The sequence below is a fragment of the Euprymna scolopes genome, chromosome 24, assembly GCF_053919585.1.
Source record: "Euprymna scolopes isolate OS-2025 chromosome 24, ASM5391958v1, whole genome shotgun sequence".
Lineage (NCBI taxonomy): Eukaryota > Metazoa > Mollusca > Cephalopoda > Sepiida > Sepiolidae > Euprymna > Euprymna scolopes.
The window spans coordinates 12,597,500-12,619,685 of NC_136505.1; positions in this window are offsets into that span (position 1 = coordinate 12,597,500).

Sequence of the window (22,186 nt, forward strand, 5' to 3'; positions counted from 1 at the left end):
CTATGAAAAGAACTTGAATACCCACGGAAAGAACTTCAATGCCTATGGAAAAACTTTAATTCCTATGGAAAGAACTTGAATGCCTATGGAAAAAAATTGAATTGCTATGGAGAGAACTTGACTGCCTTTGAAAGAACTTGAATGCCTATTGAAAGAACTTGAATTCCTATGGAGAGAACTTGAATGCCTATGGAAAGTACTTGAATGCCTATGGATCGAACTTGAATGCCTATGGAAGAAACCTGAATGCCTATTGAGAGAACTTTAAAGCCTATGGAAAGTACTTGAATGCCTATGGAAAGAACTTGAATGCCTATGGAAGAAACCTGAATGCCTATTGAGAGAACTTTAAAGCCTATACTGAGAACTTGAATGCCTATTGAAAGAACTTGAATGCCTATTGAAAGAACTTGAATGCCTATGGAAGAAACTTTAATTCTAATGGAAAGAACTTGAATTTCTATGGACAGAACTTGAATTCCAATGGAAGAAACTTGAATGCCTATGGAGAGAACTGGAATTCCTATGGAAAGAACTTGAATGCCTATTGAAAGAACTTGAATGCCCATGAAAAGAACTTGAATGCCTATGGAAAGAAATTGAATGCCTATGGAAAGAACTTGAATGCATATACAAAGAACTTGAATGCATATGGAAACAACTTGAATGCTTATGGAAAAAACTTGAATGGAGAGAACTCGAATGCCTATGGAGAGAACTTGAATGCCTATGGATCGAACGAATGCCTATGGAAAAAACTTGAATGCCTATGGAAGAAACCTGAAGGCCTATGGAGAGAACTTGAATTCCTATGGAGAGAACTTGAATGCCTATGGAAAGAACTTGAATGCCTATGGAAGAAACTTTAAGTCTAATCGAAAGAACTTGAATTTCTACGGAAAGAACTTGAATTCCTATAGAGAGAACTTGAATGCCTATTGAAAGAACTTGAATGGCTATGGAAAGAACATGAAGTCCTATTGAAAGAACTTGAAGCCTATTAAGAGAACTTGAATGCCTATGGAGAGAACTTGAATGCCTATGGAAAGAACTTGAATGCCTATAGAATGAACTTGACTTCCTATGGAAAGAACTGGATAACCTATGGAGAGAACTTGAATGCCTATGGAGAGAACTTGAATGCTTAGTGAAAGAACTTGAATTCCTATGCAAAGAGCTTGAATGCATATAGAAAATAACTTGAATGCCTATGAAAAGAACTTGAATACCCACGGAAAGAACTTCAATGCCTATGGAAAAACTTTAATTCCTATGGAAAGAACTTGAATGCCTATGGAAAAAAATTAAATGGCTATAGAGAGAACTTGACTGCCTTTGGAAAGAACTTAAATGCCTATTGAAAGAACTTGAATGCCTATGGAAAGAACTTGAATGCCTATGGAAAGAACTTGAATTCATATGCAGAGAACTTTAATGCCTATGGAGAGAACTTGAATGCCTATGGACAGAACTTGAATTCCAATGGAAGAAACTTGAATGCCTATGGAGAGCACTGGAATTCCTATGGATAGAACTTGAATGCCTATTGAAAGAACTTGAATGCCCATGGAAAGAACTTGAATGCCTATGGATAGAAATTGAATGCCTATGGAAAGAACTTGAATGCAAATACAAAGAACTTGAATGCATATGGAAACAACTTGAATGCTTATGGAAAAAACTAGAATGCCTATGGAGAGAACTCGAATGCCTATGGAGAGAACTTGAATGCCTATGGATCGAACGAATGCCTATGGAAAGAACTTGAATGTCTATGGAAGAAACCTGAAGGCCTATGGAGAGAAATTGAATGCCTTTGGAAAGAACTTGAATGCCTATGGAAGAAAGCTTTAGTCTAATGGAAAGAACTTGAATTTCTACGGAAAGAACTTGAACTCCTATGGAGAGAACTTGAATGCCTATGGAAAGAACTTGAATGGTTATGGAAAGAACATGAAGTCCTATGGAAAGAACTTGAATGCCTATTTATAGAACTTGAATGCTTATGGAGAGAATTGTAATGCCTATCGAAAGAACTTGAATGCCTATGGAAAGAACTTTAATGCCTATGGAAAGAACCTTAATTCCTTTGGAGAGAACTGTAATGCCTATGGAAAGACCTTGAATGCCTATGGAAAATACCTTAATTCCTATGGAGAGAACTTGAATTCCTATGGAAAGAACTTTAATGCCAATGGAAAGAACCTTTATTCCTATGGAGAGAACTTAAATACCTATGGAAAGAACTTTAATGCCAATGGAAAGAACCTTAATTCCTTTGGAGAGAACTTGAATGCCTATGGAGAGAACTTTAATGCCTATGGAAAGAACTTAAATGCCTATGGAAAGAACTTGAATGCCTATGGAAACAACCTTAATTCCTTTGGAGAGAACTTGAATGCCTATGGAAAGACCTTGAATGCCTATGGAAAGAACCTTAATTCCTATGGAGAGAACTTGAATGCCTATGGAAAGAACTTTAATTCCAATGGAAAGAACCTTAATTCCTTTGGAGAGAACTTGAATGCCTATGGAAAGACCTTGAATGCCTATGGAAAGAACCTTAATTCCTATGGAGAGAACTTGAATGCCTATGGAAAGAACCTTAATTCCTTTGGAGAGAACTTGAATGCCTATGGAAAGACCTTGAATGCCTATGGAAAGAACCTTAATTCCTATGGAGAGAACTTGAACGCCTATGGAAAGAACTTTAATGCCCATGGAAAGAACTTGAATTCCTATGGAAAAAATCTGAATCCTATGGAGTGAACTTGAATGCCTATGGAGAGAACTCGAATGCCTATGGAAAGTACTTGAATGCCTATGGAAAGTACTTGAATGCCTATGGAAAGAACTTGAATTCATATGGAAGAAACTTGAATGCCTATTGAGAGAACTTGAAAGCCTATACTGAGAACTTGAATGCCGATGGAAAGAACTTGAATGCCGATGGAAGAAACTTTAATTCTAATGGAAAGAACTTGAATTTCTATGGACAGAACTTGAATTCTAATGGGAGAAACTTGAATGCCTATGGAGAGAACTGGAATTCCTATGGAAAGAACGTGAATGCCTATTGAAAGAACTTGAATGCCCATGGAAAGAACTTGAATGCCTATAGAAAGAAATTGAATGCCTATGGAAAGAACTTGAATGCATATACAAAGAACTTGAATGCATATGGAAACAACTTGAATGCTTATGGAAAAAACTTGAATTCCTATGGAGAGAACTCGAATGCCTATGGAGAGAACTTGAATGCCTATGGATCGAACGAATGCCTATGGAAAAAACTTAGATGCCTATGGAAGAAACCTGAAGACCTATGGAGAGAACTTGAATTCCTATGGAGAGAACTTGAATGCCTATGGGAAGAACTTGAATGCATATTGAAGAAACTGTAAGTCTAATGGAAAGAACTTGAATTTCTACGGAAAGAACTTGAATTCTTATGGAGAGAACTTGAATGCCTATGGAAAGAACTTGAATGCCTATGGAAAGAACATGAAGTCCTATGGAACGAACTTGAATGCCTATTTAGAGAACTTGAATGCCTATGGAGAGAACTTGAATGCCTATGGAAAGAACTTGAATGCCTATTGAATGAACTTGGATGCCTATGGAGAGAACTTAGATGCCTAATGAAAGAACTTGAATATCTTTGGAAAGAACTTGAATGCCTATGGAAAGGACTTGAATTCCTGTGGAGAGAACTTGAATGCCTAGTGAAACAACTTGAATTCCTATGGAAAGAACTTGAATTCCTATGGAGAGATCTATAATGCCTTTGGAAAGAACTTGAATTCCAATGGAGAAAACGTGAATACCTATGGAGAGAACTTGAATGCTTATGGAAAGAACTTGAATGCCTATGGAAAGAACTGGAATGCCTATGGAAAGAACCTTAATTCCTATGGAGAGAACTTGTATGCCTATGGAAAGACCTTGAATGCCTATGGAAAAAACCTTAATTCCTATGGAGAGAACTTGAATGCCTATGGAAAGAACTTGAATGCCTATGGAAAGAACTTTAATGCCCATGGAAAGAACTTGAATGCCTATGGAAAGAACTTGAATGCCTATAGAAAAAATCTGAATTCCTATGGAGAGAACTTGAATGCCTATGGAAAGAACTTGAATTCCTATGGAAAGAACTTGAATTTCTATGGAGAGCACTTGAATGCCTATGGAGAGAACTCGAATGCCGATGGAAAGTACTTCAATGCCTATGGATCGAACTTGAATGCCTATGGAAAGAACTTGAATGCCTATGGAAGAAACTTGAATGCCTATTGAGAGAACTTGAAAGCCTATAGAGAGAACTTGAATGCCGATGGAAAGAACTTGAATGCCTATGGAAGAAACTTTAATTCTAATGGAAAGGACTTGAATTTCTATGGACAGAACTTGAATTCCAATGGAAGAAACTTGAATGCCTATGGAGAAAACTGGAATTCCTATGGAAAGAACTTAGATGCCTATTGAAAGAACTTGAATGCCCATGGAAAGAACTTGAATGCCTATGGAAAGAAATTGAATGCCTATGGAAAGAACTTGAATGCATATACAAAGAACTTGAATGCATATGGAAACAACTTGAATGCTTATGGAAAAAACTTGAATTCCTATGGAGAGAACTCGAATGCCTATGGAGAGAACTTGAATGCCTATGGATCGAACGAATGCCTATGGAAAAAAACTTGAATGCTTATGGAAGAAACCTGAAGACCTATGGAGAGAACTTGAATTCCTATGGAGAGAACTTGAATGCCTATGGAAAGAACTTGAATGTCTATGGAAGAAACTTTAAGTCTAATGGGTAGAACTTGAATTTCTACGGAAAGAACCTGAATTCCTATGGAGAGAACTTGAATGCCTATGGAAAGAACTTGAATGGCTATGGAAAGAACATAAAGTCCTATGGAAAGAACTTGAATGCCTATTAAGAGAACTTGAATGCCTATGGGAAGAACTTGAATTTCTATGGAATGAACTTGGATGCCTATGGAGAGAACTTGAATGCCTAGTGAAAGAACTTGAATATCTTTGGAAAGAACTTGAATGCCTATGGAAAGGACTTGAATTCCAATGGAGAGATCTATAATTCCTATGAAAAGAATTTGAATTCCAATGGAGAAAACTTGAATACCTATGGAGAGAACTGTAATGCCTATGGAAAGAACTTGAATGCCTATGGAAAGAACTTGAATGCCTATGGAAAGAACCTTAATTCCTATGGAGAGAACTTGAATTCCTATGGAAAGACCTTGAATGCCTATGGAAAGAACCTTAATTCCTATGGAGAGAACTTGAATGCCTATGGAAAGAACTTTAATGCCAATGGAAAGAACTTGAATTCCTATGGAAAGAACTTGAATTCCTATGGAGAGATCTATAATGCCTATGGAAAGAATTTGAATTCCAATGGAGAAAACTTGAATACCTATGGAGAGAACTTTAATGCCTATGGAAAGAACTTGAATGCCTATGGAAAGAACTTGAATGCCTATGGAAAGAACCTTAATTCCTATGGAGAGAACTTGAATGCCGATGTAAAGAACTTTAATGCCCATGGAAAGAACTTGAATTCCTATGGAGAGAACTTGAATGCCTATGGAAAGAACTTGAATGCCTATGGAATGATTTGGATGCCTATGGAGAGAACTTGAATGCCTAGTTAAAGAACTTTAATTCCTATGGAAAGAACTTGAATTCCTATGGAGAGATCTATAATGCCTATGGAAAGAACTTGAATTCCAATCGAGAGAACTTGAATGCCTATGGAGAGAACTTGATTTCCTATGGAAAGCACTTGAATGCCTATGGAAAGAACTGGAATGCCTATGGAAAGAACCTTAAATCCTATGGAGAAAACTTGAATGCCTATGGAAAGAACTTGAATGCCTATGGAAAGAACCTTAATTCCTATGGAGAGAACTTGAATGCCTATGGAAAGAACTTGAATGCCCATGGAAAGAACTTAAATTCCAATGGAGAAAACTTGAATTCCTATGGAGAGAACTTGAATGCCTATGGAAAGAACTTGAATGCCTATGGAGAGAACTTGAATGCCTACTAGACACTGTCCTCGAGTGTCTAAGTTCAATCTTGCTAGAACAACCTGGCATTAGGATAATTTTCTCTAGAAGTAAACCATGACCAAATATTGAAAATCACATAGTATTAGGCATACACGCATATCTAAGCCGAGAATACGAAACTTAACCACAGGCGACGTCGTCTGATATCTGTCCTCAGCTTAAAAATTATTTCCATTTAGAAGTACGAACCCAGTAGTGACTTAGTGACTGGGTTCGATTCTCTCGACTGGCATTTATTATCATCTCTTACACTAAAGACGACATAAGTTCGAAACACATGCGTCTGTAGGTTTAAAAATAATGATTAATATTTATATATATATATATATATATATATATATATATATATATATATATATATATATATATATATATATATATAACTGAGAAACCCGCCGTTGTCTGGTATTAAAAAGGATAAACGAATTTTCCACACTTCCAATATTTTTATTGTCATCGAAATCGGTGAAATTGCCCATTTTTCAATCAAATAATTGATTCCCTGCTCTGGTCAGGGTCCAACCACAGTGCACCAGGAGGAATCTTTACATACCTCCTCACAATGACAGTCCACAATTCATTGTTGTCTACACTGCACTTTAGTGAACCTACTGATGTCTTATGAAGTGATTTATATTTTTATAATTATTATTAAATTATATAATGACTTGAATTCAAATTTAAAATACAAACGGCAAGTACAATGCAATCTGGTTGTGCGGTGATAAAACTTCTTCTTGTGATGTTAGGCTGCATAAAATTGTTAACTTTAGTCAAAATTGGACAGTTCCTCCTTTAAAGGATTTTCTTCGATTATCGGTTTTGGATACTTATCGGAAGTCTCTAAGGACACCCTCCCCAGGCACATAAGTTATATATTTGTGAAATTAAAAAAAAAAAATTCAGTTCAGCTGTTTTGGAGTCCATGGGAATTTTTCTGTCTCTGTCTCTCACATACACAGAGAGGCAGTGCCTTATATATACCGTACTTTGGAGTAATTGCTGCAAATCCGGGAGTAATTGCCCCAACTAAAAAAAAAGTGTTCTTTATATATGTGGTTGCCAAAAGAGCACTTTTAGCTAGTTGGCGCAATTACCCAGGACTTGGCGCAATTACCCCAAAGTACGGTCAATATATATATATATATATATATATATATATATATATATATATATATATATATATATATATATATATATATATAGAGAGAGAGAGAGAGAGTACATATAACCTTTTCCCCGAAGCGAAGATCGAGTTACCAGGTACGAATCTGACATTGTCAAGAATCAGATCAGAGGTCACGCTTATTTTTTTTTGACAAGCATATCTGCCCCCTCCTCTCTTCTTTTCCTTTCTCTCACTGTCTATTATTTAACGACTCTCATGTTCGTGATCCCACAAACTTCTCGCGACAGCTTCAGCAGGTGGTTTCTGTTATCCTTACACGTGCAAGGGTATTTTTGGTTTGAGAGATTGTGCGGAACAAGGGTGGCGCAATTAATATACCAGGTTGACACTTGTGACATGACTCCTCAAATATTTTTATAAACAACCCAAAATTAAATTAAAAAAAAACTATTGCTATCAACTCAATCCACAAAACAGACCTGGACTTTAGGCCAAGATCAAAGTGTAGTATCTGCTCTTCAGATGCTGCTCTTCAATTTCTTGTTCTCTGTCAGTGGAGTAGAAGTCCTTCACGGCTGAGACAATTAAAAATTTTTGTCCCTTTTCCCCACGTTAAAAAACGACCCTGGTGTCTAACTCTGTCCCGTGGGGTGGCATTGTAAATAGGAACTCAATCCACAAAACCAGGAATTTAAAATAAAAATCAATATTATTTTATTGAGAAAAATGTTTTTTGCCTCTTATTGTATAACAGTTTTATGACATAATTCATTGTGTACGGTCTCAAGAAAGCAAGACAATAAACAAGCAAGCATCCGTGACTCATTATATAAGTATTTGGTCTATCTATCTATCTATCTATCTAAAATTAAGTAGATCTTATTCGCTTGTTTGTATATTGCACTTTGTATAACGTCACAAAAGGCGTTGTGCATCCCAGATGACGTCACGAAAGGCGAATAATGAAAATAAAGGTCGATTGATAAGAAAAGTAATTTGAAAGGACGAATGGCACGAAACGTTAAAAGAGAGGAAAACATGGGAGAGGAGATAGAAAGGGGGAAGAGAAACTAGAGCGATGAAGAAGAAAAGATATAGATAGATAGATAGATAGATAGAGAGAGAGAGAGAGACAGAGAGAGGGGGGTTAAATAAAACACGAAATATTATCACAAAAAAGTAGCGACGTTGTCCTGAAAAATGGGAGAACCCAATAAACACTTGCTCCCAATCCGGAATCCAAAATATGTATTTTATGAAACTTTAAACTTTTTTCGTAACTCTAGAACCATTCATCTAATAGAAAAAGTAATTCCGAGCAAAAAAAAAAAAAAAAGAAGAAAAAAATGCAGCATAAATACAGTTAGAGAAGTGTTCCCAGGAAAAGATTTAATCCAGTCACGATCAGCAGAAACGGAGTGAACATCTCGCATCAAGACGGAAAAATATCACTAAATAATTCAAAGAGATTCAGTCTATTTTATAAAGCAATTCTGATATCTGATTGGTTCCTTCTAACCAGTCATGGTTATAAATGTAATCGTTAAAATTATTGTGATCACACCCCCTCAAGAAAATTGCAACAGTTTTTAATTAATATTTGCTGTAGTTATTAAATTTATAAAAATAAAAGACTTATAAAACTCTTGTTCAAACCGCTGAACCCCATAAAAAAATTTAAAGCGAATCTAACTTTTTAAAGTAGTGATTACTGTCTGATATCAGAGACTGTCACCTCAGCCGGAACCGGAAATTATGAGGAAATTATTATCCAGATAAATAAACGTTACCGGAAGTGAGATGTGTAAAATTTTGTGGCGTCTCAGAGTTGGTGAAATATTCTCTACATATTTCTTTCTTCCCTAACTGTACTAACCTGCAAAAATTTAAATGCAGTATGAACAACACATCTCGTTTAACTTCTCACGGTCCTCCATAAGATACAATCTCAAATAGTAGCCCTTTATGTTCCAGTGGCAGCATGCCTTATTTGGAGCAAAAAACGAATGAAAAATAAAGAGTAACACTTCAGGTGTTAGGCTGTGATTGGATGAGAGGAGGAGAACAGAATTAATTGGGGGGGGGGTGACTAAAACAAAAGAATGGACATAGGTTTCCGGTTGTAAATAGATATATTTAGGAGTCGAAGTTGTTTGCGGCAGTTTCTGGCTTAGGGTGAAAGTTTCCACTTAGTAGATTGAGATAGACCCGGAGACAGAAAGTTCAGGAGAGATTCAGTAAACGATGGTAGCTTAATCCGAACGACAATTATGCCTCGGCGGATAAATTATCTCAGTTGGGTTCTGGATGATACACTAGAAGTTAACTAAGGTATGGACGCTTGCGCCCAGGCGTATTTTCCCGCAACGGTATCGCACACAGACGAAGCACAGCAAACTTATACACAACGTATCTGAGTTTGTGTTTTTCTTGTGAGTCTTTGCTGCTTTTGTTTTTTATAATTGCAAATCAGTATCCTCGGCAAAGATGACACGGCCAGATACAGATGAAAAAAAAAAAGAAAAAAAAACATGACGCACGAGATTTGGGGTCAGTGATCATTGAGGAGCGATATATAGTCTTACAACTATTCACTTTGATTGTGGAATCCAGAAATAATAATAGACATTTAAACGCTCTTATTGTTTTACAAGTAATTAGCCGGACTTATTTCCCGACGTTGCCCGTAATCTCTATATATAAAAGCGAAAATGTGTGTATGTATGTTTGTATGTGTGTTTGTGTGTCCGCTAAAAACTTTCGACAGACACAACGAAAATTCACAAACTCGGTATCATATCGAAGCTCCATCCTTCACTCGAAAAATATCGAAAAATTGGCCAAAAACATTCATTTTTTCACCCCGAAATCGACAATTTTCGACAGCGGGGGGTGTCAACAAAATGTCCTCTCGTGACGACGACCGCTTCTATACATGCATCAGATGACGTCATGACCTGATTTACTTTAAATAGTGTAAAACTGTCTAAATTTCATGTACGTCGCGTTAGTTCAGTTGGTTAGCGTGTTGGTTCATTATCTAAATGTTTTGGGTTCGAATCGTGATGTGAGCTTTTTTTTTTCGATTTTTTAAATTTAAATATTGAACCAGTGTTATTTAAGCCATTTTTTTACGTAACGTTCGTTTTTCTATTTTGTTTTTACTTCGCTTATCCACCCCGACCACACACCCAAAAACACCGGGTACCCACCGATTTTTTAAATTTTAATAGCGAAACAGGCTTTTTTAAGCCATTTCTTTTTTGTTTTTTCGATTTTTACATTAAACATCGTTCGTTTGCCTTTTTTGTTGTTTGCCTACGTTAGTTTTTTGTGTTCTTTTTTCGATGTTTTGATTACCTCCCCCCGCTTAATTTTTAACGTTGTTTTCTTTTTTTACTTCGCTTATAACAAACAAACCTGGCCATTAACCTCATTTACTGAATGTCGTAACGCTCGAAGACTTCCGTGCGCGCACCTGTCAATTTGGTTTTTACTTAAATAAATTCAAACGTCTTTCAGTAACTCATTCTGGTTGGCCGATTTAATTTTCAAACTTCGCCTCAGGGCTTCGGGTTCCATCCTACCAACTGTACCCCCTCCCCCCAGGTTTCTTTTTTATTTAACATCACACACACCTCCAAACACCCGGGCAACGCCGGGTACCCCCGCTACTTGTATATAAAAGAATGATTTAGCTATTAAAATAAGTATTCGTAAAATATTTAAGGTTTTAAAGTGCGGTATAACAACTATGCGTGTATGTTGTTGTAATTCTAAAGAATTTTTACTGAAAAAAAATGATTTTGTCGACTTTTGCCAAATGAAACCTAAAACCTAGACTATGATAAAAAAAACAAACAAAAATAAAACAAAAATCAATTCAGGTCAAATTCTGTAGAAATACCAAAAACATTCTAATTAGGAAACCGGTTGGATTTTTTATGTATTAATAAAAAACATGAAAACTATTAAGTTGTTGCAAGTTTCATTGTGAACGTGAAACGCCAAAATGTAAACTATGACTGGAAAATATAGTCGCTATCTTTATAAACGATTTGAAACTACTTGCATATATTAATGTTTTTACTTATTACTTGTATATTGTTTATAATTACTGGTTCCCATATCGTATTGAATTCTATACTAGGTCTACTTAGCAGTTGGTTATTCCCCAGCATATGTACCGCTTCTTTCAGTCGTTTTACTCTCCACCATTCTATGGGACGAAGTAAACAGTATCGATCGAAATATTGTGAAAATCACATTCAAGATGAGAACAGTAGTCCGATTAATAATACGAATAACCAATCCTCATCTCAAAAATTCAGAAACGTCATACTAAGTCATTGTGAACGTGAAACGCCAAAATGTAAACCATGACTGGAAAATATAGTCGCTATCTTTATAAACGATTTGAGAAAGAGACTAACTACAGACTACAATAAGTTAATTTCATATTTCCTAATTAAAAGAAAACAGGTTTTGAACTTCAGTTATCGTTCTTTTTTAGCATTTTCTCAACTTGTCTATGAAGATGGCGACTATATTTAGGACCTAAGGTTAAGCGTTTAAAATTTACAACAAAAGTAAATTTAGTAAGGTGTATTCCAATTCCCGCTGTCATTGGTCAGTGATGTCATAAGATGTATATCAATAATATGCGGAATTTTCAAGAGTTTACGACAATTTGAAATGCCGCTACAAAAATGTCTGGAAACTTATTGAAGACACATCGTATCAAATAAACAAGATTCATTGAGTTTTTATTTCCTCTTAAGACGATGTAAGCTTGAACCTTCAATTTTAGACATATTCTAGAAAAAAACAAAACAATTTAATGTATTTTAATCAACATATGATTAAGTATTCTAGGCATAACGTTTAACATAATTATATTTTGATTTCAATTTTAGTAAATGCATATAAGAGTAGTGCCAGGCAATTTCTGTTCATGGTATTAATTTTCCCCTTTCTAAGACGTATATTCTTGTAGATTATTTAAAAGAAAACTTGGAAATTGATGGCATTTATAAAGGACGAATTATTGTTTGACGAAATTTAGGAGCTAGATAGATATAACAATTACCGTACATCGTATCAGGGTCGTCTAGTGTAATTACTATTAAAGTTTTGTGAACGTTGTTATTGTGCTTGGTCCTTTGTATGTTGGTTGTCAGCGAGATAGGTGGGAAGAGAGAGAGAGAGAGAGAGAGAGAGAGAGAGAGAGAGAGAGAGAGAGAGAAAGGGAAAATGAGACAGAGAGAGAAACGTGTGCACAGTGACAAGCAAGCCAACACGTTCATTTCACGACAAGAACACCATCAAAGTTTTAGTCGTATACTAGAAAAAATTTGCTGCATAGGCCACCGTTGTGTATATACAGAGTGTTCCAAAAGTCTTGAGCACATTTCAAGTCCTCATATCTGCTTAACTATGAATAGTAGTAAAATAAAAGTGTTTTTAAAATTTTAAAGCTAAATGCATTAAGTTTTTTTTTTTTGAAAAGTTATTTTTTTCATTTCATTTCTTTTCGGTTCCAATAATGGCGTTCACCCAATCATAAAACGCGTTTTGTATGCTTGAATTTACAAAAATCTGAATTATGGCATGGCTTCCCAGATCTCCAGATCTCCAGATCTCACATCCTGCGATTGTTTTGTGGAGATCTGTGAAAGATTGGTCTATGTGCCTCCTATTCCAAGAGACATTGATGAGCTTAAGGTCCGAATACCAGAAGCTGTTGCAACCATTGACAACACAATGCTGGGATGCGTTCAGCAAGAACTTAACTATCGGTTTGAATTGTATCGTACGACCAATAGTGCTCACATTTAACATCTTTGAACATTCTTGAGAGTTATTAGCTTTCTGAATATACCAGATACGTTTTTATATTCTTAATAGTTTTCGAGATATTTAATTGTGCCCAAGACTTTTGGAACACCTTGTATTATTTATTAGGTCTCTTCACCTCCTCTCTCTCTCTCTCTCTCTCTCTCTCTCTCTCATCCTTCACTGTTTCTTTTCTAGGTGCCAGAAAGCCTTCTACTTTAATAGTTTCTCCCCTTTAACTACTAGACTTTGTAATCCCCCATTCTCCGTTTCATTTCGAGTAACAAGTCTTGTCCAGGCTCCAATCTCTGGTCCCCCTTGCCAATCTTTCACGAAAAACACCCGTCTAGCTGAAACTACTGTCAGTAATTTTCCCCAATCTTTATTTGTGCCTAAATCAAAACGTAGATTCCATGAACAAAGTGCACGCCTGTGGAACTCTCTTCCGTTTGCCTGTTTCCCACCTGGCTACAACTTGGATATCTTCAAGTCCAACATGAACAAATTCCTGAATCGCCCCCTTAAGTAAGACATTTTATCAAATCTCCAATACTAACGATTACTATGATACTATCCCATTGATTACTGTACACGCAATAACCCTTATCCCAAGTGGCTTCTGGGTCTTGATAAGTGATGACCTCCATGTAAATAAAAGCCCAAAAAATTCTCTCCAGATGCATGATATCATCCATTGGATATGGAGAAGAGGCTTAGATACCCTAACAACTGTTTGACGAGGGGTACAGAAAGAGAGAGAAATATTTCAGAAGTGAATTTTCTAAGCCTTGTATTTCGTTATTTCACAGACAAATATGCTAACAATGCAAAAAAAAAAAAAAAAAAAAAAAAGGTGGGGGCAAAAATAAGGTGTCATTTTTATATATGAAAAAAAAACAAACAAAAAAAAACAACAACTTTTCATTAATATATTAGCGATTTCATCGCTAATTTTTGGGAATGCTAAATTAGAAAGCAACATATATATTTAAAAATATATTTTAAAACATTTGTCTCCTGTGTGTCATGAGTAAGTTGTTGGAATCCATACTAAATAAAGAAGTAATCAACCACCTCAACAGAAACAACCTTCTTACTGATATGCAATATGGTTTCCGCTCTGCAAGATCTACAGCAGATGTGCTAACGGTTATATCTCATAGGATTAGTGAATCTCTTGACAAAGGTTGCCTTTCAAGGGAAATTGATCTTGACATATCAAAAGCCTTCGATAAGGTATGGCATAAGGGCCTACTTCACAAGATTTCCAGCTAGGTATTACTGGAAATGTTTTCTCTGTCATTAAATCTGATAGGTTCTTAAGAGTAGTGGTTGATGGGCAGAAATCAGAGGCCCACAGTATTAATGCTGGAGTCCCCCAGGGGTTCATCCTGGGCCCAACTCTCTTCCTGGTCTGCATCAATGATCTCCCAAAACACATATTAAATCATTCGTTGACATCTATGCTGATGACACGACCATCTATGGCAACACATCAAAGGCTGTAAATGACAAAGTTCTCTCCGATTCTCTCTCCTCTGATCTTGAGCACGTGGTACAATGGGGGAAGAGGTGGCTGGTCACTTTTAATGCATCCAAAACCAAGCTTTATCTTTACATCGTCAACGCTCTGATCCCCATCTGGCATCAATTGAAATGGATGGCTCTCGTCTTGGGGAGGCTCCATGTTTTGACAAGCTTCTGGGTTTGACCTTTACTCGTGATCTGAAATGGAACACATACATCAAATCTGTTGCCAGGGACGCTGGGAAAATGGTGGGATCCTTCTACCGCTCCAGAAGATATCTCACTACTGATGCAATTCTCTATCTGTATAAAAGCCAAGTACGTCCAAGGATGGAGTACTGCTGCCACATCTGGGCAGGAGCTGCTAAAAACAGCCTATCCTGCCTTGACAGAGTACAAAATAGACTTCGGGGCTTAGTGGGGGATGCCATTTTCTCTTCCCTGCAACCTCTCTCCCACAGAAGAGACGTTGTGAGCCTGTCTTTGTTTTATCGTTATTTCCATGGCAGGTGCTCGTCTGAGCTCCAATCCCTCGTCTCCCCTCGCCAATCTTTCGCGAGAAACGCCCGTCTGGCTGAAACTACTGTCAATAATTTTCCTACTCTCTATCTGTGCCTAAATCCAAACGTATATTCCATGAGCAAAGCTTCTTTCTTTAAACTGCACGCCAGTGGAACTCTCTGCCGCTTATCTGTTTCCCACCTGACTACAACTTGGACGTCTTCAAGTTCAACATAAACAAACTCCTGACAAACCGCCCCCTTAAGTAAGACACTCTATCAAAACCCCCAATACTAATGATTACTACAATACTATCTCATTGATTACTGTACACGCAATAACCCTTATCCCTGAGTGGCCTTCGGGCCTTGATATATGGTGACCCCATGTAAAAAAAATAAACTCTGTAAAACAAAAACATCTTTAGCAATTACGTAAAAAATATTACGATTAAAAAAAATTAAAGTGAATCAATAACTTTTTAAACCTTTTATTATTCGTTGTTGACCTTATTTAAAAAAAATTATTGCTTTATTATTTTATTTTTATTTTTTATTATTTTTTTAATATTAAAATCGACTTAATAAACTGTCTTAAAAATGTAAAAATAAATTTTTGGGCTGCAACCACACTATAATAATATAATAATCGGAAACGAAAAATCGACCCCCCCCAAAAAAAAACAATGGTATTTAAGGACTTTTTGTATCAATTTTAACTAAAAGCAATGATATCTACTTAATTGGCACATCAGAAGTACTTAAATATTACTGCATTATTACAAGAAACAGGAGTTTTTAAGTACGGCAAAAATGGTTGAATAAAGATTGGGGGACATAGTTTGAAAGCCGATTTATCATAATTGTTTTGTAGGTTTCCGACTACTTTTTCATTGTATTTGAAAGATTAAAGTTAATTTCCCAAAGGGGGAAAAATATTTGTAATCGTGAAACAAAAAAAAAAAAAAAAAAAAAAAAGAAGAAAAATGTTTTCACGGCGAACTAGCCAATTTAGCTAAATTTTGAAGTCAAATAAATTCACTGTAAAAATCCTTTAAAAGATAAATATTAGTGCTCTGGGTCTATTTCACAGATAATTAGTAAAGTAAAGTACTAAAGTATGAAATAATAAAAAAAAACACCTTGTTTGTATAAAAAATAGCTTAATGAGTTTAAAAAGCGAGGGATTCTGTCTTTCGCAAAATCGCAACAAACGGAAGTTTTGTAAACACGGATTATATGGAAGCCCAAAATTTCAGCCAGTCGAAAGGCTGACTAAAAATGACGTCATATAATTAAAAGTAGCTAGAGGTCTTAGTTTTTTCTCCCAAACGTGCATCCGTACATTCCTATCCTAAACGTTTTGTATCATTTTTACCATTTTTTTTAATTTAATTATTTTTCCATGTTCCTGTTTTTAAATTATTATTTTTTAAATTATTGTTCAAGATTATATAAAAATTATGTTACACCGAAAGTTTCAGTTTCATGAAAGCAAGGAAAATATTAAAACCTTACATATAAAAATTATGCAAAACCTGTAAGTTAAAAAAAAAGTAGAAATATTTTTTGCGATTATAATTTTTTTTGTGTGTGAAAATATTAAATTAACAATGCTTAATTCAATGGTAATATCGGTAGTTAGAGAAATTAAGTTTTCTTGGAGTTATATCGAATTCATTAATACGGAATTTAGGGGCGTTTTTTGAATTTTTTTTTTAATTGTTATAATTTACGATGCTTTATTTTCATAAAAAAGCAAAATTAAATTCATTAATTTTTTTTTTTTACATCAAAAGACTATAACTTTAGTAAAGGCATTTTTGTTTAAAGAAAATAATACATTTCCACTAAGATTTAAATAAAAATAATGGGTTCAATATATTCCGTGATCATTATTTGATAAATACCGAAAATTTCATTAAAATTGTTTTTCTGATTTTTGGTGAATTTTTAAGTAAAGAAATGTTGAGCATCGGCATTCATTTTGCACGTACCTACGAGTTTTATATCTTAAAAACAAAAAAAAAAAAAAAAAAAAAAAATCGCCATATTGTTTCGAGAAAACGTGACATGATAACAAAGGAAGTTACTCAGTTATGCTAAAAAAACAAAAAAAAAAAAAACACAACAACAACCAAATAACTCATATTTGTAATTGTTAACGCATTATTGTCAAAAATGGCAATAATTACACACTATTTACTTCCTCTTTGAAACTTTGGTTTATTTTATTTTATTTATTTTTTTGTAGCCAAACATTTTATTTTCGCTAATTTTCGTCCAAAAAAATATTTTCTTTAGATTTTTGGTGCTTGTGCACTTTTGCCATTGCGCTATTTTTAAGTAGTTTTTTTTCAGGTTAAATCCAAGCTTCACGATATCTTTTTTAAATTAAATTGTTAAGTGGAAGCACAGAATAGTTACAAAACACCCTCCCCTCTCCGTGTTAAGAATGGCTTTCAAAATAATAACGTTATTATTTCAGCACGGTGGCAAAAGTGCACGAGTACCAATATTTTCCTCCGATATCGTTTTTCGTAATTTTTGGATATATTCATTACTGTAACATGAAAATTAAGTAGAGACCATTGGTTGGCCTTGAAATTCAATATTAAAAATGATTATTATTTTTTTTATTATAGTGTTGTTGCACCAATTTTAATAATAAAAAAAGCTATAATTGTGGTTTGATATAATTTGCATGTCAGTGAGGCAAGACACTGGAATGGCCGGCAGTCAAGATGGAAGAACCGGACTGAGCAGGTCGAAACTGAGTTGTATCTCTTAGATTTCGCCACATTCTGCAAAGTTGCATAGTTACCTCTCATTTTCGATTCACAAGCTACAAAAAAACTGATAATCTAAAAAAAAAAAAATACTTGAATACTTGGAATATGACGTTTCTACACAATAATAATGAATTATAACGAATAAGTAATCATAATATTTTTCCTGTAATTATAGTTCTTCTTTTTAAAAATGAAGCGGACTGTACATAAAAGCAAAAACGTGCAGGCACACAATTTTGGAAATAAATGCGAAGTACATGTCATGTTTAAGGGGAACAACTCGAAGCAATGATCTAAGGGAGATAAATAATATTGAAAAGTTTTATAAATTACCTCCCTTAAATAGTACGCTCGAATCTTATCTACTTGTACGAATGTGCTATGCTCAACAAAACTGGAGTTTTGTCCACAAACCAAAATGAAATGTAAGCCCAACTGTCAGTATGTGATAAAATGACAATTAAGTATTGAAAATGTCGTTGACCAGGCACTGTTCTGATAAAATTATCTAACTTTCATTTACCTCAATTAATTTTGATACATTCCTATGTTAAAAATAGGTACGGACAATTTAATGGCTGCTTCAGTGCTTTGCTTCGGTGGCATGGTTTTTAACGCCGGCTAATCATAATAATTCACCAAATTTACACATCTCAGACACAACATTATCAGAGAGGCCATTGATAAATATCAAGAATAATAGTGGCCCAAAGACTGACCCCTAAGGCACTCCAGCATTAATGTTATGCCGCTTGGATGAACGTCCACTCCATCACTGACAACCTGGATGGTCCTATTGTCTAAGAAGGATCTAATTATATTTTTTATTTGTCTAGTTATACTGTATGATTTAATTTTCGTTATCAGCCCTTCATGCCAAAATATCAGGGGCTTCACCCACTTTATCCAATGCATGATATATGCATTTAAGGGTGAATGTTAAAATTTCTACAGTAGAACTACATTATCTAAATCCATACTGTTTGTCAGAAAGAATATTAGCTTTTGCAAGGTGGTGGACTAGTGCTTGATTAGGGTCTCAAAGATTTTAATGGAGGGGGAGGAGACTGATATGGCGATAATTGAGAGGGTCAGTTCTTCCGACAGAATTCTTGTACACTGGTACCATAGAGCCCATCTTCCAGCTATTAGGGAAACAGGATTCAGCAAGGCATTTGTTGTAGAGTTTGGAGAGTATGGGGGCTAGCTCAGCTGAGCATTTCTTAATTAGTATAGCAGGGGTGAGATCAGGTCCACATACCTTGGAGGTATCTAAGTTTTTTAGGGAAATTTGGGAGAGAGTTGTTTGTTGACTCTAGGGTGGAGTTGGAGGCGAATCGCCGAACAAGCAGTTCTGCCGATTTGGTAGCCTTGCATGTAGTTTTCTGGTTGTTGGATATGGGGAGAATTATTGAGTGCCCTTTATTCACTACACTATTATAAATTTTTCAGAAATCAGGAGTTCCTATCTTCTGAAATTCTATGCGTTTCCTGGTTATTTCAGCATGCCTTATTTTGGCTGTGGCTATTACTCTCTTATAATGATTTCTAGCATCGATAAATTTTTGCCTATTTGTATTTGACTTATGACGTACAAACCGTCTGAGTGCATGCTGTCTTTGTTCTGTAGTTAACCATGGGGATGAATAGGACTTGCTATAATACTTCCATGTGGGGACATGTGTTTCAATGCCCACTTTTCACCATTCAGTTGTTTCATTGGCACACTATTAAGCAGGAAGAGAGAAGATATTGGTCCATGGGAAATCTCTGAAAGCTTCCCAGTCAGCCCTTTTGTGGTACCTTGTCGTTTTGAGCAATGGCTCCTCACTTTGGTGTTGGGATTTAAGTGCGGTGTCTACTAATATCACTTGGTGGTCTGCGTTTCTGAGTGGCTTGTGGGTATTAGTCACACGATCCTCAGTTATTGTGGTAAGGAATAGATCAAGAAGTGAAGCTTGTTGATGACCATTATCTGGGAGGCAGGTTGGTAACATTACTGTATGTTTGAGGGAATGGGCTATAGAGAATCTGTAAGTAGAGCATCCAGCTGCATTTGTGAAACCTGAGAAAACAAACCAATTCTTATGGTGGATATTAAAGTCATCAAACACATGTATTTGGGCGTTACTGTTACATGATAAGGGCTGTCCCCTTTTCATGTAAGTATAAAAATGGAGAATTTAGTTTAAAATGAAAATGAATGAGCAATAGACAAATTCGAACCTCGTAATCTGGCTTAGAAATAGATTACGTGAAAGAATTTAAAAATGTAAAACAAACATTTGTTTAGAATATAGATAAAATATTCAAGAAAAGAATGTGAGCTGTCAAGTTTATTATGAAATTTTAAATTGAAAGAATGCAGCTTATAAGATAATGTTTTTAACATATTGAAATATGTTACTCAGTATAGGAAATGTTTTGGACACGTATGTCCAGGACACATGGAAGAATGCACAACATGTGTATGACATCACGGAAAATAGAAAGTTCTAGAATAGAGAAAAACTTTAGTTAGAGACAGTCAGTGAGAACACTCAGAGGGAGTCAGACGTCTGGAAGCGAGACGTCACTTCAAGGAAAAATGTGAGACTTTGAATTCTTGGTGATGGATCACGGCCGTGTGAAGAATAAACCATCAAGTGTTTTTTGTAAAGCCCGTCTTGTGTTTATGATTCTTATACAAAGGTAAAGTCCATTTGTATTATATATTTGTGTTATATGTCTTTACATACACGTCTCAACATCATCATGTCCGAACTGTTTGAATACTGTGTCCTCACTCAAAGAGCTTTCTTCTCCTTCTAATCTACACAAGCAAAGAAATGAACATTTTCATATCTAAGAATCTCTCCTAACAGGAACTATCTCTCTAAGTCTCTCGTACAACAACTTATACAACATCCCTCACTGTAATAAGACTCTTACTCTCTCTCTCTCACAAGAAAAAGCATCACTTTCTAAGCTTCTCTCATTAAGACTCTCTCTTAATGACCCCCTATATAACAAACAGAATTTTGGTGTTCGTGAACCAGTTTGCATCGGCGATGCAAGAAACCGAACCTGGGGTCGATACCACGGAAAAAAAAAAAATTAAAAACACAACGTTTTAAAAGGGTCCAACATAATTTAAAAAATAAAAAATAAATAGATAATTCCACGGGGGAAAAAAATTACACGATCACAAAATGCGAAAAAGAAAAAGAAACATAATGTTTTAAAAGGGTCCAAGATAATTAAAAAAATAAATAATAATACCACGGGAAAAAAAAAATTACACGATCACAAAATACGAAAAAAAAAAAAAGAAAAAGAAACACAACGTTTTAAAAGGGTCCAAGATAATTAAATAAATAAATAAATAAATAAAACAACAATAAAAAAAGAGAGAACATCCACACATACGCAGTATTAAAAAAAAGAACAAAAAAAAATTGAACACACACGCACACAGAGAACAAAAGATACAAGAAATATTAAAAAGAAAAAGAAGAAAAGGCCGATATGCCGTAAAGAAATCTGTAGTTATGAATGGAAATATAGAAACACGTCACCATGCGTAATTCATTGATAAATGAATTGGTTTGATAAAAAAAGAAAAACACATCCACACATACACGCAGATGCAGAGATTGGGGGTCACCCATTATTGTTTTGAAATTTGTATGAAGTGTCAATTAGAAAATTGTGTCAATATGAAATCGTTTGGACGAATTGTTGAATTTAATCTGTCAATCAAAACAGGAATTTTTCAAAGGTCGCATGTACTCTCTGAAACAGCGTGTAAAGTCTGTTTGGAAATGCATGTTGTGTTCATAGTTGAACTTTTCGGCTTTTTATTTTTGTGTGTTTCATTTGAATTTTTTTTGAAAAAAAAAAGAGAGACAATTGTTTTGGACAGACTGTTGAATTGTTGTTTGTTACAGATGATTTTTTTTTGTTGTTGAAAAAAGTTATAACTGTTGCAAAATGTTTAAATGTATTAAGGTATTTTTTTGAAAATGTTTTTATGATGTTGAACAAATATTGTAAATTGTCTTATGTAACTAAATGTTATGATTTTCACAGTAAGAATTCAAAGTTATCCGTAAATATACATTAGATTAAAATTATCTAGTAGAAAATAAGTTAAGACGTATGGTTGGCTTACAGATTCAGTTAGTATTTTAGAAGGGGGACAAGAATTAAAATTACGTAAACGGGTATTTGAAGAGTTTTTAGATGTGATAAGCCGTAAGAAAAATATTTTGTTTTAGCATTTGGTTTTGTTGTTTTTTTTTAGAGATCCTAAAAATTTTT